Raw genomic sequence first — 9,356 nt, 5'->3', positions numbered from 1 at the left:
AAAAAAAAAAAAAAAGAAAAAGCAATTAAGCTTACTTTGTTACACATTTAATCTATCCATATACATTGTTTAGTACAATAACAATTAATTAATTGAATTTATAGCCAGCAAAGTATTATTTAGGTAAATAAAAATAATTGATTCATTGATTTCAGCACATTTATTAACTATAAATAATTACAAGCTTATATTTCTCTGTGGAATGAAGAATCAATCATGCGGTTACTTAAACGAACCCAGTAACATTCGAAACCAAGTCAAGCCAGAGGCCTTTTTTTCTGTTCGCAGTAGTTGTAAAAGTAGCAGTTTTTTTACATTAGTTAAAAGTCTTTGAAACGGCGGCAAAAATCATTAAGCTTACCTTAATACATATTTGAAGTTACAATTGTCTATGTAGAGCACAAGAGGTATAAAGACATCATTAACACAACTAGGTCGGTTGCTTTGTTAATTAATAACAGTTAATATTCAGTAATTTTTTTCTTCCTACATTTGGGTAAACTTGCGCGCACTAAAATACGATTAGAATTCATTATAAATACAAATACTGTACAGCAACTTTTCCACCTGTCCAAAGCACTCCACAGATTTCTCTAGGAAGATAAATATAGGATTTGCTGATATATATACTAAATATATTTACTAAATAATATTTTCAGTTTTCACATAATTCTCCTTTTTTTTTTACCTTTAAAGTTATCGAGTTTTATCAGTTAAGTCTGTTTGTTGAGGTGGCTGAAATCTAAAATTATTGAGCAGAATTCAAATATCATCTAACGAATATGAAATATATTTCAAATAAAACTAAAGTAATCTAATAGTTTAGTTAATTTATGAAGAAAATGTTGCTTTTAAAAATATTGGACCATACATCTTACAAAATGTGATAAAATATATTTTAACGGAAACGCTGCAATACTGACCAATAGGTAACACCAGATAAATCAGAAAATACAGAAATATGTTTCAGGATATTAATGAAGATTAAAGAGGAAATATAAACTAGCAACGTAACAGCAAGTTAAAGAAAATATCGACCATTTACTAAATGAAGAGATTTTTACGGCAACAAATTTATGCTAAATTCCTATTCACAAAAGTAATAAAATTGTCTCACCTTAACAAGATTTGAAACCGTCGAAACAGTTGTTCTTCAAAGCAATGTTTTACAGCGGAAATTTTTCAATTTATATACTTTCATACGGATAAATATGAAGCTTAGATAATCTAATTTGTAAATTATATAAATATCTAACGAGTGTATAGTTAATTACTGGCTAAACAGAAATTTTAGTTACTTTCATGTGAGAAAAAAGTAAAGATTTCACTTTTTATATTTTACAAAATATGTACTGTTTACGTATATGGTAAAAGTCTTTTCATGTTTCTTCTGTATGATTTAATTAATTTTTCATCAATCTTCATTGCTGAAGCGAAACGATTTTCTATTGATATAATTGGGTTCACAATTAGTGTCATCCACTTGAAATATGTTCTACCTTAGTTGTAACATAATCATTACAACCTGAGAAATAAATTCAATTTTCACAATACATGATATTCAAATTTCTAAGGAGATAACAAATTCGGGATCTTTTCCTTTTCATGGGCAACTCGATTAATTAATTTTATTTAATTAAACACTTTGAAACTTCGTATACTGGTAGAATGTGTCATATAGAACATCTTTTACTCTTAGCGTTGTTGCGAAAAGTTGCTATTTACGAAGTTATTTTGTGTTAAAGTTGTTGTATTTCGGTAATTTCAACCAATCAATGACGTGTATTCAGTTGAATAAAATTACCGCTGTTTTGTCAGCAACAACTTCCGGCGGTGCATATTGCTGTCCTTCTAATACCAGAAAAGCTTTTTGCATTCAGTTTGAAAAAGCTGTTATAAAGTTGTTCGCTTCAATAATTTTCTGTAAAACAACAGTTCTGTTACAGTACACACTGCCAAGATCTGTATTGATAGCTTCTTCTTCAACAATACCTGATTTATCAACAACTTAAGGCTTTTACTTCTATTAAAATAACAAATTCCGCCGAAATCGACTTTGCCTTTCATCATTTTGGGGTCGATAAATTAAGTACCAGTTGCGTACTGGGTCACTCTAATCGACTGGCCCCCTCCCTAAAAATTTCGGGCCTTGTACCTAGAATAGAAAAGAATATTTTCAAATTCTACAAATAATCTGTATATGATGGCACGTAGTGTTCAACGAGTGATCGCGTTGGTCTCGCCGTTATGAATCAGATGAAAACAATGAAAAAATGTAAATTAAGACCGTTTAAAGTTTTAATATCTGGGGAGAAATCAAAAGCAACGCGTATATTACTTAATGCAAAAATACATGAACTTCTCAAAGTGTAATCAATAACAACAAATCCTATTACATTCAGCCAATATTCTCTCAGAAATAGAGATAATATAAGCGAATATTATTGTTAGATTCAGCAACCAAACATTTATGTAATCCTTTATTTATTCATTCTATTTTGTGATTAATTCTGACTCACCAAAATTTGATGTGTAACAACTGACGCGTTTCTTTACTGCTGCATTCTTCAGGAGTAATAAATATTATCATTTATGAGTAGTCTTCCAAAATACATTTTATTTTTCGATTTGAACGACCACATAAATAAATAGCAAAGACTACTTTTATCCCAATATGTACAACTGGATATTTAATGTTCTGAAAACTCTGTGCACGATAACAATAATTTGATTTTGCGATAACCAAATAATCAAACCTGCTAATAAACAAGGTTCTTTTCAAAGAATACGAGGAGTGCTGAAAAGTTCCTGGCTTTAAGGGTGTCGCGAAAGGTCTGGTTGGAGGCTCAACTTTGTGAGTTCTTTCACATGACTTAGAAAAATGGAAAAACCGTTGCAATAAATGTGTGAATCTGGGTGGGGGGGATATGTTGAATAAAATCATAATTAACTGATCCTCCTGTATAATCTTTCACTCAAAGCCAGGAAATTTTCAGCATCCCCTCGTATGTGTAAATGGCGGTGCCATGTTGAAATTTTTTCAGAGTAGCAGCTGTCACGATGTTTTAGTTTGTTCTGTTTTATTCTTTCTACATCGTTGGATTATGTTATGGACATGACTACATCTTGTAAACAGATTGTTAGTGTCCGACGACTGTTGTATAATGAGTAATGCAAAGATACGTGCTTGTCTTCAGAAAGTGATCTTTTGATATAGCTGAGCAGTTGATTGTATTATACTGTTTGTATTGCAAGCCTACACAGTCCTCACGTCTCCTGTATAATTGCCCTAATGACTGCTCTTTTTCTGCTTTAATTTTCTAACTGGTTGTATTTGGGAATTTTTTTAGAGATACTGCAAACATGGTCCGTCTGCAGGCAAAAATTTATCCAACTGTTTCATCAAACCCAGTTTGATGTGCAAAGGTGGTCGCAGTACTTTTGTAGGTTCAATCAAGGGCTCATGTTGAATGTTTTGGGATCCAGGTAACAAACTTTTCTTTTGTGGCCTGTTTTTAACCATCCAGTGCTTTTCTTTAGCTCTGCTATCCCATTTACATAAGCAACATGGGAGGAATCAATGAACAGCCTCCGTTCTGAGGGATTGCTCTCGATCTCAAAGTAATTTAGCAGGTTCGTAATATTATAACAAAGCACCGCTGATTCATCCTCAGCAAAGAATGGTAACAACTCGTGTTCTCTGTGATGATGCCAAGAGAAGAAGGTTCCCGGTAACAAAAAAGCTTTTTCATTTTTTAGTCTAGTAGGTTCAAATCACTCCCCAAATCATTGAGCTCTTCCTGTGTATATAACTTTGGACTTTCGATTTTGTCAGGAGTGCAGTCATTACCTTCTTCTTCATTACTATCTGATGTGACATTCTTCAAAGCAAGTGGGAAGGAGAGGAACTGGAATGCCAACTCCATGTGCAATAGGATGTATAACTGAAGGAATACTATGATACACTATCTTATGTTTATTTTTTGCACTATACTCATCATTGTTATTTCTACATCAACAATGTAGAAATAACAATCGTCAGCGTGATTACTCGGCTCTTGCCACACCATTGGTATGCTAAAAGGCATTTCTTTTCTTACTGGCTTTCCAGAATCTCAGCCCTTCCACACAAATGTGACATACTTTGTGTGGATCCCAAGGTTTGTCTTCATCACCGAGTTTACACCAAAATAAGCAAAGTATAGATTTTTTACAAGATCAGTTATATTTTGTTTCTGCTTAATGACAACATATCTGCCACAAATATAGCAGAAGATGTCTGGATTATATCAATATGTACTCATTTTAAATGGAGTTTATAAGTAAATATCACCAACGACTGACCTCTAGTACTACTAAAACAACACTAAAACATCAGTTAGCAATCGTGTACACAGCTTTTCAAGGCCACGTCGTCTGTCAGAGTTGCCAACAACTGTTAAATAAACTTTACATTGGCTGCTATTTTACTTTTACTAATATTAGGTCAGCATTGGTTTATAGCAATCTATTTTGTTGAAGAAAATAAATCAGATAGTCACTGTCATCTGATTCTCTGATACCATAATTTAGAAAAACTTTATCACTGAAAAACTAGACGTGATGGGAAAAAAAAAACTAATAACAGAGCTGAAATCAGCTTTAAAAATAGCTTTAAAAAGTTATGTAGACATTTAAACATAAAAAAATCATGCAGACCTGCCTTATGTATTTAATAAGATTTCGTAAAATATCTAAGCTTCTTGTGTTTTGTTTGAAAGTATATTTGGTTGCCTGTGTTGGTAACCTACAACTATTTCTTGACCACTGATAAGTATATCTGTTATCAATGTAAAATTCACTCTATTATATAAAGGTGTACAAACTAGTCATAAATATTTTGTATGTCAGATATTAATTGGAACAATGTTACAACAGTTACAATTTCAGCTGAAACCATTTTTCTTCTATGAATGAAGTAGATCCAGAAGAAGCATAAAGTGGTTAAAAATCGTATCTATACTATAATTTATTTCCATAAAATGTTGAATATTATGCATTGCAAAAGCAAGACGAATGTATTTCTTAGGATACTATGATTGTATTGCTACTAAATTGGAAAATAAACCTATTATTCCCTTCGTCTTATATGTGAAATATTTAAAGTGGATGACACTAATTGTAAAACCAGTTATAACAATAAGAACGCTCTATTTCAGCAATAAAGATTACCAAATAAAATATGAAACATTCAACGTTCAGAATAAAAACTGAAAATACCTTTGCCATATACAAAAAATACAGCATTCTTTGTAATATTTAAAAAAAAAAACACTATTTTGTTTCATTTTTTTATGAAAGTTAATCAAATTACTAAGTTTAGCTAGTCATTAAACATACACTTGTTAAATACTTCGTATATAATTAACTAATTAATCTGCCACAGCATTTTAATTATCGTTGTAAAGGTATATAAAGTGGAAAATATATTTTCTAAACTATTCCAAGAACAAGTGTTCTGTGTTACTCGTCATCTCGATTGAGAGACTTCAGTTCTTCTTAAGGTGAGACAATTTGATTAAAATTGCGAATAGTGATACTGCGCTAATTGTTCCAAATGTTTCTTGTCTTAGTAACTGATATATATTTTCTATATTTTACCGTTTCTATGCTAGTTTATATCTATCTTTTGTCTTTGATTATATTATAAAGCATATTCCTTTATTTTGTTATTAATTCAGTTACAATAATTCAGTATAAATTTATTATATTCTTTACATTTTGCAAATATTCAGTACTTCTAATTTGCATTTTTTCATACATAGCTGTTCTCCAATTTTAATTCACTTTCATTTCAGATTAATTTCATAGCTACTAATTTATAACTATGTGCTATTCATTAATTATACACGTTAGCCACTTTAACATACTAGAAGAATAATAAGTAAAATCTCTAATCTTTAAAAAACACAAATAAATGAAAGCTTAAAACGTGTTCGGTGATTTTTATATTCATTCTTTAACGTATTGGGGCTTTATATTTTTGCCTTCTAATGTGCAATGTTGATGGTGTGGACCCAGAAGAGGTGAACATTTTGCTAAACAGTATTTACTTTCGTATTGGCTTCAAATCTCATTTTCCTTGTGTTTCTTTAATTTTACAAACTTCCTTTCCGTTCACAGTAGAAAGCACAAAGAGGACAATTAGGAAATAATTGCAATAAATTGACATATTAGCTGACCAAGTCGTACTATTGAATGCTTTCTTTAGAGTTTTTGTTTCTTTCTCTGTGTATGTGTATGTGTGTGTGTGATTCGTGGAAGTAATTATAACTTTATTATCATACATAATTATACGCAAAAAAGTCGGAATTTCATTGGCCCAGTGAATATCCTGTTAGAAGCATGTAACTAGTGACACTATTTTTCACCAATTGGAATATAAAAAAGAATATTCCTCCTGCCGTTTTAATATTTCAGTTGACATTCAAATTGTCGTTGATATCATAATCTATAGCAGAAACGGACGAGTTTTAGATACGAGACATATGGTGGCATTTTCTTGTGCTTAAAATCCACAAAAATATTTTTTAAATTATATTTAGGAAAAGAATATATATGACTACAATCTTACTTAAGTATATTGATTAATGATTGCTCATTGAAGAGGTCCCATTGTTGTTCGTTGTAGACCTTTCTTCGTTCAGTCACCAATCTTTATGGGAACGAGTTGTCGTGAGAAAGATTGATGTTGTATCTTTATTAACTGAATGTAAAATCAGGCTGGCTGCATATATTACAACAAAAGCAAACTCGCGAATGTTTAACAACAGATTTTATTAAGAGAAGATTCTGCACGTATCATACATAAATTATCAAAGTTTCACTGGTTATTCGAATAATATGTAAGAACTGACTTAACTGCGTTTGTTCGGCTATTTGTTATCTGAAAAACCAAAGACAAAAGATGTGTGTCCGCCGCACGTTAAGGTGAAAACCGATATATGTCCTGCCTGAATACCAACAGCGCTCTGCTGTGATAGGCCAACCTGCTAAAGTAGGAAAAAACATTCGAGAACATTCGAGATGCTGTTCACACGATAGCTTCAAGTTGATTGGTCGATTTTTATGTTGTTCTTGTGAAATTTGTATGATGCGATTGTGGCTTAATCATGTCCGTGAACTGCTTTTTTCGCGGTTGGACTTCGAATCACTGCAAAGGCTTCTATCAACTCTTCAGTTCCACAGCTGGCAGGATGTCAAGGCTGCTTTAGGAAAAGTAACACTGGAACACAAAATCATCTCGGGAACCGCACATAATAAGTTTGAGAGCCGCGTTTCGATTTCCTTTGATCTTCAGTATATCATTGTAGGCAATATTGTCTAATGTAAACCAGTCCATGAATGTAGCCTAAAAAATCTATATAAATTATTTGCAATTAATTTAATCGATTTTCATAGGGCAACGGTCATTTTTAGAGCTACAGTTATAGATAATCATTATGTTGTTATGATATTGTGTGCATATTTATTTAACAAAGCTTATTGTTATTTTAGTAATTTAAATTTGAGTGACGTTTCATGCACAAAAGAACCATCCATTTTTTTTTTTTAATGATTTGGTTTGTATTTTCAATTTGTGCAGTTTCTATTTTGAACAAAAGATATTTTAAAATTTTATTTAAAATGAACTAGACACATTTGCTTTCTTTTGCTGCATCTTGATATATTCACACGCGCGTTAACATCCCCCTCCACACACGTACACATACACACAATAAATACACATACGCAGGAAGGAGAAATTATGTTTAGTCGTTGATATCAGTAGATATCAACATGTGAACATCTCATCCATACTCAGTGACAAGGAGAATATTTGTAGGCAACTGCTTCAAAACTTGCAGCTTCTCAAACCTTATTATAAATTCACATTTACATAGTATAATTATAATTATTGGTGCATTTGGCTATGTTAGTAAATGTTTCATTCTTGAAGGCTATCATTTTCTGTTAAACAAAGTAACCAATTAGCCATGCACCTTACAAATACAATCTGTAAACAGAGCAGTAAAAATATGCAAGAATTTTCTAGCGTTCAGCGTTTAGCACCTTTCTTGTTATCCAATTCCAACGATTAAGCTTTGTTTTTTTGTCAGAACTAACTTCTTAGTGGGAAGAATTAAAACCGAAAATACCGCACATACATACATACATAAATACCCTGTTGTTGATGATGAAATTCCAATGAAGGAGCCTTGGATCTAGGTTAGAAACCGGTTCTTTCTCTATTGGCAAGAAATCTTGAAATAAACTGAATATTGACATATATGCACACGCACATACATACATACATACATACATACATACATACATACATACATACATATGGTGAATTAGTAAGGAACTCACAACACTTGTACTCTGACTATAAATCTTCATTTGTACCTCTCATCATGGATGAAATAGGCTATGTACCAAAAGAAATATAAGGTTTTTTTGTGAAGAAAGAACACAAGAAGCTGCCGTGGATTCTCCAAGTCCAACTATTAGTGGCACAGTGAATATTTGTAAGATATTCCAAAGATTTCCAGCTGAGATTCTTTAGATGAATACATGCACCAACCCAACCACATATTTACAAACAGCGGGAACTCTTTTAACTCAAAAAGTCTTGTCGCTTTGTTAGAGACTGGCTTGAACTCTCTAAAGAAGAACTTAAAACTCAATGAAATATCATACACACATACATACATACATACATACATACATACATACATATGTACGTGCATTCATAAATGTGTGCGAAGTTATACGTTGTCTATATGTTATCTGTTTGCCTGTATAAATAGGTAGATTTGTAAAGAGCACATTAATGGGAAGAAAATGCAAACCATAAAATTTTTCAGATATATATTGTATAATTTTTCAGCAACTCCCTCATATTTTCCAATTTCAGCTTGAATTGAACTTACAGAAATTGGTAACCAGTTTTTGTATTCCATCATGTACGGACACATATACAACGGTAGAATGGAACCAATGCACATGATGTCAATGGACTTCCATGGCAGATACATGGATTCTTATGGAAGAATGGTTGATCCCAGATCCTATGGCTTCTATGGCAGATATCATGACCAAGATAGTTACTATGGTAGATCTATGTACAACAATCACAATTTCCATGATTTCGATAGGTTCCATAGATTTGATTATTTCATGAATTTCCCAGATATGTTTATGGATATGTCCGGCTATGAGATGGACTTCAATGGGCGCTGGATGAACATGCACAGATTTTAATTTTGAAATCACACAAACGACAAGACTTTTCGGAAATTCTACTGGCTAATGTTAACTGGAAACTTGACAAA

This window comes from Octopus bimaculoides, chromosome 1 (assembly GCF_001194135.2).
Source record: "Octopus bimaculoides isolate UCB-OBI-ISO-001 chromosome 1, ASM119413v2, whole genome shotgun sequence".
Lineage (NCBI taxonomy): Eukaryota > Metazoa > Mollusca > Cephalopoda > Octopoda > Octopodidae > Octopus > Octopus bimaculoides.
The sequence above is the reverse complement of the archived record's forward strand: the minus strand, read 5'-3'. Positions refer to the sequence as shown.